Source organism: Ictidomys tridecemlineatus, chromosome 3, assembly GCF_052094955.1.
Source record: "Ictidomys tridecemlineatus isolate mIctTri1 chromosome 3, mIctTri1.hap1, whole genome shotgun sequence".
In the NCBI taxonomy this organism is placed as follows: domain Eukaryota; kingdom Metazoa; phylum Chordata; class Mammalia; order Rodentia; family Sciuridae; genus Ictidomys; species Ictidomys tridecemlineatus.
This window is the reverse complement of record NC_135479.1, coordinates 39,089,200-39,104,608: the sequence shown is the minus strand read 5'-3', so window position 1 is coordinate 39,104,608 and position 15,409 is coordinate 39,089,200. Positions and strand designations below refer to the sequence as shown.

At 48.4% G+C, this 15,409-nt stretch overlaps 1 protein-coding gene across 2 annotated transcripts in view; it reads right to left on the bottom strand.

The window, feature by feature from the left end:
• Nucleotides 1-15,409, bottom strand: part of Asic2 (acid sensing ion channel subunit 2) — a 1,042,689-nt gene that overhangs the window by 232,360 nt on the left and 794,920 nt on the right. The window lies entirely within an intron of this gene.

Here is a 15,409-nt window from a genome sequence, read left to right as displayed (position 1 = left end):
AACCCGGGAAATGACTGCGTAAGAGAAGGAAGAAGGAGGACGGCTCTGTGAATGGGTCATCTGCTTTGTCCGGCGGGTTCTGCATGGCTATCTTTTATTTTTCTTGTCCTCACAAGCACTCTGTGAAAATGGTTGGTATTTATGCCCCTTTTACATATAAGGAAACCGAGGCACAGGATGTCGACTAGATGAGTCAAAATGAACTAGGATTTTAGCATTACTGGGATTCGAACTGATGTCTTTCTAGATGCAGTTCTCACTGGCTGAATGCCCTTGGGTAAGTCACCTGACCAGCTTGAGCCTCTATGTCTTCACCGATGAGAGAGAAATAGTATTTTCTGCTCTCATGCAGAGCTCCCAGGCACCAGTTAGGGAGCACTTTGGACGCTGGACTGTGGTGTAAAACACCTGGTCCCCACACCTGGTGCAGGAAGGCAGGGCCTAGCTTCTTTCTGGTGATCTAGACACGAGGGAAGGGAGGCCCAGGGAGCCCAAGTGCATGGCCGCAGAGCTAACGCACAAAAGGAAGCTGGACCTCTTGGCTTCCCATGGAGTTCTCCAATGTCCACAGGGACCTCAGTGGGCCCAGGGTGAGACTCAGGCAGGCATTGGTAGGAAAAAATAAAAAACAAATTTAAACCTGGAAACAAGTGACCTTGGATCTCAAGGTTAATCACTTGTTGGCTTTTCCCACAACATAGGCTCCTAGAAAGTCCATCCTGAGAAAGACTGCATAGATGGGTGAATCCAGGGACTCTCAACTCTGGCTACAAAATACATGTCTGGGCTTGACTCCAACGCCAAGGAAATGAGATTCTCTGGGGGTGGAATTTGGGACTTTAATAATTTACAAAAAAAAAAAAAAAAATTCTTCAGTTGATGTTACCGTGTAGCCACAGAGTTGAGAAACACTGATTTACAATCTCCACCTGTAAAATACCATGTGGGCACCAGAAGCCCACAGAGGGTCAGCTAGAGAGTCCAGGGTGGCCTGGCAGTCAGCAAAAGAATGCAACTCTGGGCCTGTGGTCCCCAGCTTGGGACTCTTCCTCTACTCTGTTTGCTCTGCAAGTTGTGGTCACAGGAACCAGACATCTCCCCCCGGGATTCTCTCATTCCAACACTCCACCTCACCAATGCCTCATGCTTGAGAGAGGTCTCTGGGGCACCTGAGAGGGCCAGGCTGAATCATGTTCTACAAGTCTGCACCTAGGCTGGTCTCCACACTGCAAAATGAAGCGGAGAACTGAGGCAATTATCTAATGTATTAGCAAGCCGGTCCCTGCGGTACTCCTGCCAGCCAAAGTCATAAATACGGAATGGTAATTTCTCTCTGGAAGCCTGCCTCCCGCCTCCCACTCCATTCCCCTCCCACCCAGAAGTCATCTACCACCGCCTGGTTGTCCTGTCCCGGATGGGGCGGCAGTAATGCTGAGTTATTTAAGCGTCTTAAGCAAAACCTGCTTTTTTGAGATCTGAATCATCACACAGTAACTTCAGTTCTCCTCTGCAGTTGATTTGTCCAGACTTCAACAGAGAATAATTACAATATTCGTTAACGGTTCCCAGTGGCCAGCATCTTCTTTTTGCATGTTGTAGAGCAGCATCCACCCTGGAAAGGGAGTCAGATGAGTTAAACCGGAGCTGAGACTTGCCCTCATACTGGCCGTGTGACCTTGAGCAAGTCACTCCTCTTGCCCGAGATCTGCAACCCTTCCGATGCTTCCCCGAGAGCTGTGTAAATCCAAAGAGGGCATGGATGTGAGGCTGCTTGCACAGAACCAGGGCAAAATCTTTTAAGGGGGAATCTCAACTGTTGAACCAGAGCTCTCCCTCTGACCCACTCCAAGCCAGCTTCTCTCAGGGCATCAGTGACTCCGTGCGAAACAGGGAAGGTGGGGTTGCAGGACATTCCAGGTTGTGGGGACAGTACATTTCAAAGGCTCAGTAGAGCATGGCAGATTCCAGAAACCCCAGACAGCTCCACATCAGAAAGCCTGATGTGGGGGTGAGAATCTGGAGATCATCTGGGTTCTTGGCCTTATCTTGTAGATGATGAGGAACCACATAATATTGTTAAGCAGGACAGATTTTCAAACTAAAGTTACCACCTGGTTATCTGGTCCAGTTTTTTCTCAGCACTAAACTAGAGAGGCCACCAAGGGGTCTAGTCTGTTGCCTGGCTACAGGATACTGCAGCGGTGAGGAGATAGAATTGGTGACTTGGAGTGGATTTGCTTTGTTATCCTGAGAGTCTGGCGGAGTGCCTGTCCTATACAAGGTACTCAATGAGTGTGTGCATGAGTAGATGGATCTGTGAATCTGTGAATGAATAAAAGACTGAGTGAAGGAATGAATGACTAAAACAACAACAACAAAAAGAACAAGTGAGGGTACAAATGAGTGAATGGAATGAATGCATGGTTTGCAAGCAGCCATAGCAATTCTGACTAATGGCCTTGTAGCAACAAAAGCACAAGCTTCTAGCTGCATTACCCAGAAAAGCCCTGTTCCTGGCACGGCTCCCTCAAACGAAGGCTTTCTTCCTCTCAATAGCAACACGCTGCTCAAAGACAAAGACTGATTACTGTGATCATGACAGAGACTCTCCCTGGATTCTCACCTGTCACGGACACGTCCACTGATATCCACAAAATCAGGAAAGGATGCAGAAAACCTTGGTGCCTTGTGTTTGCAGGGGATTCGTTTTGGAGTTATGTGACTCTGTTGTTATTTCTCTATTCACCGGTTTCTAAATGACCAGTCATTGCAGTGTCATATAAAGACAAAAGAAAGAGTTACCCTTAACAGGAACTTAACAAGGGCTGCACAGTCACAGTCTGCATTTCCAAGCAGCAGCTTCCTAAAAGTCTATCCTGGGAGACATGGCTGTGCTTCTCAAGGCACTATTCAGGTTAAGGCTGGCCCACCTTGAACTGTCCCTGCAAAATGATTCATTGCAACACTGAATACATTGTCAGGATGGATAAGCACCCAGGGCTATCAGGATTGCTTCCTCCCCTCTTAGGTTCTACTCTGGCTTTAAAAACTGTTGCAACACGAAACATGGCGCATGCACCAGCAGCCACTGGAGTCACTAGGGGGCTTGTCAGAAAGGCAGGACTTCAGGCCCCACAGGGTTGAACTAGAATCTGCATTTTTGCAACATCCCCAGTTGAGTCTCACAATATAAAAGTTGTTGAAATTCGAGAATGTCTGCTTATGGACAACCCAGGCACTGTTATAGGCCTCCTCACCAAAGATTTCAGCTCCCTGGCTAGGTTTCACGATGCCCTCCATTGAGATCAGGGAAGACTTCCCCCAGGAGGTGACACTGACAATGAGAATTAGATTCTCAGTAGCAATTCAACACCATGAGCCAGGAAAGTAGCAGAGCAAGAGACAGAACCATCCTGGCTGCAGGGCCAGCCGGGTAACTTTGGACAGGTCAGTTCCCTCCTCCAAGCCTTAGCTGCTCCATCTGTGAAATGGAAGCACTGCTGTTTGCTTTTCAAGGTTACCAGGAAGGTGAGCAGAAATGAAAAACTTGCCCATTCCCTGCAAAACACCAAACCAGGGAAGGGACTGTTTTCACAGTGGGCAACCAGCTACCCTGACCTAACATTTTTTTTAGGCCTAAGACCTTTGGTCTCATGAAGATTCACCAGCAGAGGAACCTGGTGCTAAATATCCAGGATGTGGTATTCCCTGAGCTGCCCCTGGGGATCTGAAGTTGGATTCTCCAAGCAGCAGGTATTTTTTTTTTTAATTGTTGATTTAATTTATTTATTTCTATGCAGTGCTGAGAATCGAACCCCGTGCCTCACACATGCCAGGCAAGTGCTCTACCACGGAACCCCAGCCCCAGCCCCTGGGGAGGCAGCAGTTATTTTCCACTCCCTGGAGTTATTTTTCCAGAGGAGAGTTCAGCTGAAGGACCTACGGCTCCATCCCATTAGCATTCTTTGGGTCAATATCTCCAGAACGGCTAGATTCATGCTGTTCTCTCTCGCTGTGTGGGTGAGCTCCGTTTTGGAAGGAGCAGATGTACCCACAGGACAAAGAACAAGGGACTGAGCCACTGAGCTGAGGTTTCCAGGGCTGGGAGGAAGCAGCAGCTGTTCCCCACGCGGGGCTTTCCCTCTGCCATTCCCCGGTTGGAAGGCTTTTCCCCAGATCCCCGTGTGGCTTCCCCTTCTCATCTCACAGGTCTCAGGGAAGACGTCACTTCCCCTGACAATGCACGTCTCCCTGCTCCTGGTCTCCACGCTGTACCCAGCCACTGTCTATCCCACGCCTTCAGAGCATTATTAATATTGGAAACATCCTTGCTCATTTCTTTGTTTACTTGCATATTTTCGGTCTCATCCACTCCCATGTATGCAGTTTTTTTTTAAAAAAAAAATCCTCAATCATGGGGTGGGAGGGGGGGTGCCTGTTGAAAATAAATGACTATAATCCCAGTGGCTCAGGAGGCTAAGACCGGAGGCTCATGAGTTCAAAGCCAGCCTCAGCAATAGCAAGGCACTAAGCAACTCCTGTCTCTAAAATAAAAACATAAAATAGGGCTGGGATGTGGCTCAGTGGTCAAGTACCCCTAAGTTAAACCCCCAGTACCCTCCCCCCACACCAAAAAAAAAAATAGACTGGGTCTCTCCCCTATAATTCTGACTCAGTATTTCTGGGTTGGGGCTGGAGATTTTTAACAAGTCCTCTCAATAATTCTGATCTTCAGGGAGACTTGGAAAGCCCATCTCTGCTATGTGAGTTCTGGCAGGAAGGGCTCAACTCATCCTCCTGAATTCTGTATCCGCCAGAAAGCCCCAGGCTCACGAGGGAGCTCTGTAACACTTTGTGGAATGAGTTGATGAACCATTGAGTGAACTTCCACTGAGTGAATCCACTAATATTCTTTTTGGTACCAATCCTTTTACCTGGTTCAACAATATGTTATGCAGGGCTGGGGATGTGGCTCAAGCGGTAGCGCGCTCGCCTGGCATGCGTGCGGCCCGGGTTCGATCCTCAGCACCACATACCAACAAAGATGTTGTGTCCGCCGAGAATTAAAAAATAAATATTAAAAATTCTCTCTCTCTCTCTCTCCTCTCTCACTCTCTCTTAAAAAAAAAAAAAAACAAAAAAAAAAAACAATATGTTATGCAGACAGGGAAACCATGACCTCCAAAGTAAGAATTAGGGGCTGGGGCCACCACAGGACAGAGCCAGACACTGTCTTTAGCCTCAAGGACATATTAGTTGACAAGGGGGCACTGACCACAATAAGTGACCAGGAGAGAAGAGGAGGCTAGGCCGGGCAGAGACACGGCCGTGTGGTCCAAAGGCTGGAGAACTTGTCTTTGCTTTACACATCATTCTGGGGAGGAGAGGCCTGAGATGACCCAGAAGATATGGGATTCTTTAAAGCAATGTTTTTGTTTTGTTTTCTGTGTTTATTGGTTGTAAGTCATACACACACAGTGGTTTTAAGAAGCTCGAAGCATAGATAAGGGTGCAAAAAGGCAGGACTCCCTCCCGCCACCCCAGTTCCTCCAGGGCCCATCTCAGGCAGCCTCCTATCAGCCTGCATGTGGCCTTCTGGGCATATACTGAGCCTGTCTCAGGACCCAGCACCTAAAACAGAATGGAAGAGGCAGATGGAGGATCAGGGCATCCAGGGGAAGGCAGTAGCCCAAGCAAGGGCATGGAAGTTGGAAAATTCCCCGAAAAGAGACAAGGGGCTCCTAGTGACTTAGCTATAGCTCAGGGCCATGAACCCTTGATTCTAGGAGGGTAGGAGGAAGGAGGTCAGCCAAAGTAAGAGGCACTTTCCTGTCTCATGGGCTGCTCATGAGTCTGTGAACATGATGGGGTGGGCAAGGGTATCAAAGTAAGGAGCAAAGACGCCTTGGTTTCCTCATCTGTAAAATGGGTATAATAGGAATTAGCTCCAGCATGTGTTCTGAAGAATAAAGAGGTTAATAAACGTGCCACCACAGATCTGGGTGCATAGTAGGTCTTCCTCTCTCCCCACCCCACCTCCTGGAATCCACCATTTCCACCTGAATAGCCAGAATTACCATTTAGAGCCCACAGCCGACCCCACAGACACTCTCTGTATCGGGGATATCACTTTGGGCATATGGATACCATCAGTCCTGGCACACCAGGGGGCCTCCCGACTCCTGAACCATTTCCTTCTCCCCTCAGCCTCACCCAGATGAGTCCCTCTGTCGCAGAAGAGGGAACGTCTCACTCCTGCCCTTCCAAAGACGTGGTGAAAGATGAAAGCCCGAGATGCCGTCCTCAGCCAGAATTTTAAAAATGAAACTACTTGGATGTGAAAAATGGAGTCCTGTTTCCGTGGCTGGTTAAAATATTTGATGCTCATGGAATATTCAGCAACAAAAAAGGCTCTCACTCCATGTACCGTCAAAAAAATGTAATGTAATTATTGCGATGTTAAATATCCCCAGCTGCTCGGAGATATTTGAATCTTAAATCAAGCCGCCTGCACGCAGCCTGGGGTTGCAGCTGGTTGCGCGTCACGCAAATATGGAGTTGGGGACGTGCAGGCGGAGCCGGGCCAGCGCCCCTGGCCTTCTCTGCACCCACCGGGCTTTTCCCCCAACACCGGCACCAGGATCCCCCAACCGCCGTCCTCTGCGGCTGCCTCGCCAAAGACGGCCATGTGCCTCGACGGGGGCCGTGCCATGTGGCAGACCGCAAGCATCTATCCAAATAGTCTTTCCAATCCATGTGCAGGGAGCATAAAGAGATAGTGTAAAATAAATGGTAATAAAGTGAATAAACACGCGTCTCACTCCAGAGCCTTTGAGGTGCTTCTATAAATCAAATTCTTTCCATAATTTGCTCGGTGAGACTGTGCTGAGGAGCAGAATCAAACCTCATCTGCTTTCCTGAGCCGTCGCGGCAGATTTATGGATGTGAGTTCACAGTGGATGCCCGTGCCATTTCAAAGTGGGAAAATAATTTTCCTTGGGAGGGGTTCCAAGAGAAGATTAAACCCTTCACTTCCAGAGATCAGAGTATCAACAACATTCAGATCAGATATGCCATCAGAATCAGAAGGGGATGGCCAGAATACATATACTGGCAGAAGAGAGTTCAGAGAGACTGATTCTGCGGTGAAAAGAAATGATCATCGGGAGGGAGGCTTAAACACAAGTACACCCACAGCCTACCTCGGGCTCTCCAGTGACTCACAGTGTGACCTTGGGCAGCTGGGATTTTCCCTCTCTGATTTTTAATTTTGGCCAGAGTGCTAAAGGGCAAGAAAAGTCAAAAGGCTCCCACCCACCCAGAGAGGAGCAATGGGAAAACCTCTCGATGCTTCCTGGCTAGCATTGTGGGACAACATGTGCAAGCCTTTTCCCCCCTGGGCCTTGCTGATGAGGACATGAGTGATAGATCCTAGTTATCTAGTACCTGTACATTGGCACAGTGCTTTTATGTGCTGAAGAGTAGGAGCACTTTCTGTATTTATACTTAACTTTTATCTGCTGACATTAGCCCATGGCTGGCTCTCCATAAATAATCTTTCAAAAGATTAATATACTATACTTAAATTTCACAACAATCCCGCCAGGAAGGTACCATCCATGTTTTACAAATGAGGAGTCCGAGTCCTGATGATGATAAGCTCCCCCACCCGCCACCAGCTCTCCCTTATTAATACCTGGCAGAGCTAGGATTTGAATATGAGTCTGTCTGACTCCTGAGAAATCTTTGTGCCCCCTCCTGGTGGTCTTTTTTTCCAAATTTCAGGGGTCCAAATTCTCAAACTTGCATCAATGTGTGGTCAAAATATTCCCGTGCTATTTTTTTTTTTTTAACTAGATGAATGTTTGTTACCAATCCTTTTATTTCCCCAATTTTTAGGCAGACTCTGCTCCAAAACCACCTAGCCTGATTCATTATGTGGATTCAGGTCTGTAACGGAAAATATTTCATATATCAGAAACAAGTGAAGCATGTTGTTTTTGTTGTTGTTGTTTGTTTCCTAGTGCTGCTATAACAAATCACCAGGAATCTTAGTAGCTTCAAACAACACAAATTTACTATCCTGTTGGCTGGAGTCAAAATGAATTTTACTGGCTCTGACCAAAGGATGGGCAGGGATGTGTTGTTGTTTCTGGAGCCTTCAGGGTAGAACCTATTTCCTTGTCTTTCCGGCTTCTAGGGACAGCCCCCACTCTTTGACACATGGCCACCTCCTCCATTTCCAAAGCCATCAACAGCTCGATGTCTTCAAATCTCTCTCTGATTCTCTGACTTCTACTTCCATGGTTATATCTCTTCTCCTTCTGACTCTACTGTGTCCCTTTCTCAGTTAGAAGGACCCTTGGTTGTATTGGGGTCCACCAAGATAATCCAGAATAATCTCCCAAGCTCAAAAGTCCTTCATTGAATCCCATCTGCAAAGGTAACATATTCACCAGCCTCATCTAGGGCTGAGGACATGGCCATCTGTAAGGGGCCATTCATTATTCAGCCTACCACAGGGCTTTTGCACTTTGATTTGGTTCAAGTCCTCTGTTGGTCCTGCTCTGGGGTAGCAGGGGCTGCCTTGGAACAATGATGCATCTGCTATTTCACAACTTCCTGGGTTCCCTGGGAAGCACATGTCCCTCCCCGGGCCCTTCCCTCCCTATAGGATGCATCCCGAATAACTCTTACAGACAGTGAATTTGACATGATTGACAGCTATGCTGGTCTCTCATTCTCAGGTTTCAGGGGGCTTCCAGGAACCCACAGCCTGTCTGCCAAATTGTGATCCAAAGAACAGCAGCATCAACCTCACCCAGGAGCTTGTTAGAAATACAAATGGAAGCCCCGCCCCTATTAGGAATCAGGGACTAGGCATCTGGCATGCTGAAGGTGGAGAAGCATGTCCGTCCACCCTGCAGGGCTCCCCAGTCACCCCCCAGCCCTTTGGATTGCACTGGAACAGACCTGCCTAAGGGGAAGGGAAAGACGATGGGGTCCTGGACAGATTCAGGAAGGTGCCACAACACCAGCTCTCAGCAGTCCCTTTCTTTCACTGCTGAAGGAGTTGCTCACACATCTGTCCCTTTTTCTCCCTAAGAAAATCTTTCAGCATAGGTAAAATCCCCTCAAGCCTATTCCCGCCAAGAATAGAGGGGCTAGGGGTATAGGGTGCCTTAGGCAACCCGATTTCAAATTCTGGCTCTTCTTCCATTCCTGTGCTCTGTGACCCTAGGCAAGTCACTCCCCTCCCTGGAGTCAGGCAGCCAGCAGAGCGCAATAAGCACCCTCCATTGCCACCAGAATGAAACGAGACGGGAACGTGTATTGCAACTTCCACTCCAGGTGGAATAAATCAAGGCTAAGGATGAGAAAGCCGGTTTGTCTGGCCAAAGCTGCAACTTCAATGTGGCGGGTGCAAACCACCTTGACTTTGGGACCCTGAGACCAGCACTTCTCTCTATGATCTTGGGTGAGGTACCACCCTGCTCTGTGCCTTGGTTTCCTTACCTATACCCGAGGGAAAGGGAGACTTTCCTCTGCCGTCCAGCAGTGTCAGGCTGAAATAAAATAATGGATGTAAAAGTGCCGGGCAGAGAGTAGGAGCTCAATAAATGTGTGTGGAATCCGAGAAAACAATTTACTAAGCAAATTAATAGTATAAAAAATGGTGTCAGGGGAGATATTTGACATGCTCAGGAGAACAAACTTCCCCAGTACGTTAGCAGCCTCTATTTGTTTTACCAACAATTCATGTTCCAATTACGAGTGAGTCATCTGTTAGCACGGGCCTGAGCTGGATCTCAATATGGTAACATTGCCTTCTCCAGGTCTTCAAGTTATCAGTGTCCTTGAAAGAATGAAAATGGTCATTCGCTTCAGAGGGTGGCAGGATTTAAAGTTTTTCTCAGCTCCCCCGGTAGATTCCCTGCCGTAGATCTACAACCAAGTTTGGCTGTCGGGAGCAGGAAAATGCAAGTTCATTATTGATCCCGTGCTCTTAAGAACTGCTTTTCCTTCTCAGGTTTGCGGGCCTTGGAACTCAGGACGAGTCTTGGAGTTCAAAAGCCACAGGCAGCCAAAAAAGCTCCAGGCGAAGGCTTGGGAGGCTGTGAGCGACACTCTTAGTTGGAGCGTTTGTCCTTATGACCAGGTCTGGGGGTTGTCAGAGTGGAGTCGTAGGAAAAAAACATCAGGTGTGCAGTGCATGCAGTTTGGGCTGAACCCTGACTGTGCTGTCTCTCAGCTGTGTGACCTTGTGTCTCCCCTGAACCTCGGTTTCCTCATCTGTACAGTGGCTTCCGTAACACTGACTTGATTCTGGTACAGATGAATGTGACTGTGGTGAGACAGTGTCCAACACAAACCCCAACCCCACTCGTTATATGATAGACAGCTCCTTTTCGCCCTACCCACCTTGATGGAGCACATGGATCTTTGTGGGCCTCTTGGCCAGAAACAGATGGGATTTATGGTCATCTTTGTGGGTCAGGGCCTCGCTCACATAGTAGGCACTTAATGAGCATTGGCTGATTGAATCTGAGTAACTGATCCAAGCAAATCACTTAGGAGAATGAAAGCAACCGTCACACAAAGCTAATAGCCTGGTTAATCCACCAGTCCTTTTCAATTGGGCCGACATCTGATGGATGACTTTCTGACTGGCCACAGTGGCCCCCAAAGAGCCACTATCAGAATAAGCTTGACATTGGTCAATTTGGATATCTACAGACCTGAGCAGGGTTTACATTTGATTCTCTAAACTAATTTCCCTCAAGTCAAATTACTGGTAGAGGTCTTTTCATGTCCCTTATATAAATGTCTATTTAATCACCGTCCTGTCGCCAGCACTTCAATAACTTGTACATTTCCCCCTTAATCACTGTTTCAGCTCTGGAAAGAAAAGAAATGGGTTGGCTGAGAAGCCCAAGCCATCTGCAGTCCTTAAGCCCTCTTCTCCTCTGACGGCCCACTTGAGTGCAGAACTTTTCTGCCCAGTCTCATTGGTCATTTGGCTCCTGCTCTCTCATTGCAGAAGCCAAAGTCACACAGCTGGCCAGGGCCAAGTTGAAGCTGGCCTGGACTGGCCAGGATACCCCCTGCTCCCCCCCCCCCGCCCCCGGCATGGCTCCTTCCTCATCTGGCTGCATGAAGGGCACGCACCCTCGTAGTCCTGGGGACTTGGGTTTGATTCCCAGGCTTGCCACCTGCTGCTCTGTGATTTAAGCAGTTTCTAGCTCTTACAGCGTCAGCTCCTCCAGCTGTGAAATATGGCTTATCACGCAACCTTGGAGTGTTGTGGGATGGAGATAAAGTGAAACATCGCCAGACAGGGTCTGGCACATTGCAGCTGCCCACTGCAGTATGCCTTTGACCTTCGCTCACGGTGTTCACTGCAAGTAACAAGCATGGAAAACAGCTCAGACCATTGAGTTTCTACTTGGTGCCAGAAACAACATGCCTAAACACTTTCCTTGTATTAGCTCACTTGTTCTTTCTGTGAAAGCAATAAAAAGATAAATAAATAAATAAATAGATTTTTTTTGACTCCCTATAGCTATCCATCCTCACAACCACTAGACTTGCCTGGCCTAGCCTCATTTCAACAGAATTTGCTGATTTTAAACAATATGTTACTGAAATGATTTCTTGTTTTCTGTGGCTGGCTCCTAGCAGCCAGCTTGCATGATATGACAAAATGTGATAAAACCAAATGCTGTTTTCTTGGCTCTTAGTACACGTGAAGAGGCCAAAATCGGAATTCAAGGTTAACTCCTGCAAAGAAGGGTAGGAAATGGGGAGGGGATGCAGGGAGGGTGGTCCCTGATGGGGCTGGGAATGGCATAGTGGCTGGGGGGTTGTGACACAGATGAAGTGCCCCTTCACACCCTACCAGCCAGTACTGAAAAAAAGTCAGAACTGCTGCTGCAAAGTTCAAAACTTCAGTTGGGTCGCCAGGTACCCCATCACACCACTGTGTCACAACCCCTCAACTCTGCCCCACGCAGCATACCCAGCCCCTCCCTCCAGCTACTCTGAACTAGTATCAGGACCTAGAAGGCAGATGTTCAATCTCATTGTTTCAAGCTGCTTGTACTCTCTCATTTGCATATATTGTCCCTTTCCTCGGAAGTCCCTTTGTCCCCTTTCTCTCCCTTGGAACTCCTACTCATCTTTCCAGATTCAGCTCAGATGTCACCTCTCCAGGAAGCCATCGAAGTCCCCAATCTGATGTGAATACTGTTCTGAGCCACGCAGCATCTCTGCACACTCCTGGCTTCTGCCTACCTGGCTCGTTCCTCCACGACCCTGCAGCCTCCTGGAGGACATGTACCAAGCCTTATACAATGTTAAAGCCCCAGGAGCAAGTTACAGAGCTTAGTGTATGACTGGCATTCAAAATGGGTACTGGTTAATGCAATGACCAAACTAGGAAATGAGCACATAGCCCCTCTCAGATCATGGAAAGATAGGATAACTCTATTGGTGATTAACAACTGCTGCGACCACATGCCAAGACACTGTGCCGCCGAGCTCTTTCTTCATGCTGTGACAATGGCTCTTGAATATCCAGCACCCCACAGCTGTCCAGACATGCGCCAGTCACTGCGCATGTTATCTTCATCCCAGTGCTCGGGACGTATTAGCAGAGGCTCAGAAAGCAAACTATCTGCCCAAGGTATACAGCTAGAAAGGAGCAGAGTTAACACCCCAAACCAACGTGTGATTGACACTTTCCCTGAAGCATGCCATCGTCCAGAGAGGGCCACCGCTCCTTGGGCTTGCAGAGGATCTTGGACTGGCCTCGGCTCCTCTTTTGAGGCCCCAGTGCCCAGAGCGCTCAGCCTCACAGCTCTGCTTCTTGCCCAGTTTACAGGGAAGGCTGCTTTCCTCCACCTCCAGGAAACCCAGAAGGACAAGAGTGTGCAGAGCCCCCACAGCTGAAGCCAGGGAAACAACACGGGCATTCAGAAGCAGGAACTGGTTTAGCTGACTGCTGAGGGATTAACCCTTGCCCGGCTGCAATGAACACCAGCAGACACCCCTCGGCTATCCACTTCTCTGCTCGGAGGGGTATATTTCCAGACCTTGGGACTGACTTGGGAACAGCTGGATCATCTCCCAAAGGTACCACCGGGAACCCTGCCCCTCACCTGTTGCACTAGGCAGTCCTCTTAGGACTTGGGGATTGCAGATATCTGGCAAGTGCTTGGCACCTTGCTCCCCACTCCTCCCTCCCTGAAAGGAATAGAAGCCCCCAATCCCTATGTGGAATAGAAATTAATTCCTAAAAGGAAAAGAAGCCCACAAAATAGAAGCCTCATTTCCAATGAGAATCAGGGATTCCCAGGTATACCCTAGAGCAATTAAGCCGAGTCTTGGCTCAGGGAACTAGGACAACAGGAAATCTTGGAGGGTACTGGGTGAAAGTATTAATTCTCCAGGGCCTTCCTTGCACGCAATATGTGTAAGGCTGTGTGGTGGGTGGGTGCTGGAGACAGCAGGGAAATCAGATCCAATTCCAGCCCTGGTTTGAAGGGGGGACAAACCCAGTTCAATAGGAATGATGGCCTGCACATATGTGAGACCCACATCCAAATAGGGAAGGAGAGGGTCCAACATGGGGAAGGAAACAGGTACTTGATTGATGGGTGTAGGGGTGGGGGGTGGTCAGGAAAAGCTCCAAAGCAAAAGAAGCCACAGAGTTTGGTATATACTTATTGTTATCTCCACTAGATGGATTAGGAAGCGAAAGAAGAGAGAGATGAAGTCACTAGCCTAAGGCCACACAGTAAGGGTGGAATTGGGATTTGAGGGCAGTCAGCACAGCCTGAGAGTTCATACTCTCAGCCACTGTGCTATTGCATCACTCCATCAAAGGTGGCAAAGGTTTGAGGCAGAGCAGTGAGCTTAGAGAAAAATATTTTCTGATGGGCCTACTCTGCATCTCAAGGGCTCTCCTGGTAAAGCCTCTGGTGAAATCTTTCATTCTGGACCCACAGGAAAACCTATAGCAAGACTTGTTCAGGGGCCAGGAACTCCCAGGACAGAGCCATCATGGGAAGCTGCTCCAGGCTGTGGGCACATAATCCTTTGGGAATGAAAGTAGTACTTTTCCTTGGGTGGGTGTGGCTGACAAACTCTTCAGATGCAGGGAGGCAGGGCACAGGGAAGAAAAAGAAGGGTATGTCCCAAAGGACCCTATTCTCCTCAACTCCTTTACTACTGACCTAAAACAATTCAAGGCCACACCTGCTTCAGAGGAGGCTCCTGAAGGTACTGTGTCCTCAGCAAGCAGAGATGGGTTAGGTCCCAGGAACATGGGGCCAAGGTTCTGATTACCTGGACTACCTGGGGTGGCCCCACTTTCTACTCTCCCAGCTCCTAGGAGGGACAGGACTTGGAGTGAGGATGGAACAAGAGTCCTACACAGGGGTCCTCAGATAGAAGATAGGCCCAGGGCGAGAGAGGAAGGGTTACGTGTGGCTTCCGTGTGATGCATTTAGTGGTATGCAAAGTTAGACTCTGAACTTGCAGGATCTAGGCCCTGGACAGCTCTGCCGATCCTCATTTCTCTCATTTCAAAAATGGGACGAAAACTCCTTGCTAACTCAGGACGGTGGTAATATCAAAAGTGAATACTGCTGTTCAATTTCACACACTTCCTAAAGCAATCGTCAGATGTTACAGTTACATTCGATAGGCTCTGTTGTACCACTTGGAGCTGATGATACTTGAATGTAACCTTGAACTTCAATCTAACTCTAATGGCTGCTAAGTAGAGGTCAGTCGAAGAACAACAGGCAACAAGGGATTGCTACTCTTGATTTCTTCACCTTTATGGAACTCAGAATTGTACTTGAAGTTCTGGAAGAAGTCCCTTAGAAGCATATGTTAACAGCATTTCCTGCTTGCCAAGGCCGGCAGCCACCAGGTAGATAACCTTTAAAGGCCAGCTAAAAAGCCCAGAAAATAAGGACTGTTTCAGGAATGAATAATTGGGGGTTACTTTATACGCTGGTTTAAAGCAAAGCCAACAGGGCAAGACTAAAAAGGCAGGGGTATCATCCTAGACAAGGAATAAACCAATCAGCCAATCAGAGACCCGGCCTGGCCAGCATCATGCCAACACCTGTTGAAACCGTGGCATCTCTTTGCCATCCCAGAAAAAAAGCTTTGTCAGAGATGAGACCATCAGGAGTAATGAATCCGAGCCAGCAAAATCACCTCCAGAGCACTGTGAATAGACACACACCAAACTTCCCCTGCTGTACAAAAGCCCAGGCCCACCTAAGGGGCATTTACACATGAATGGCTGGACTGGCTTGCGCCACACTGGGGCCTGGCACCAGAACTCCTCCAAGGCAGATTGCACACGGCAGATACCTTCTGTCCAACAGCT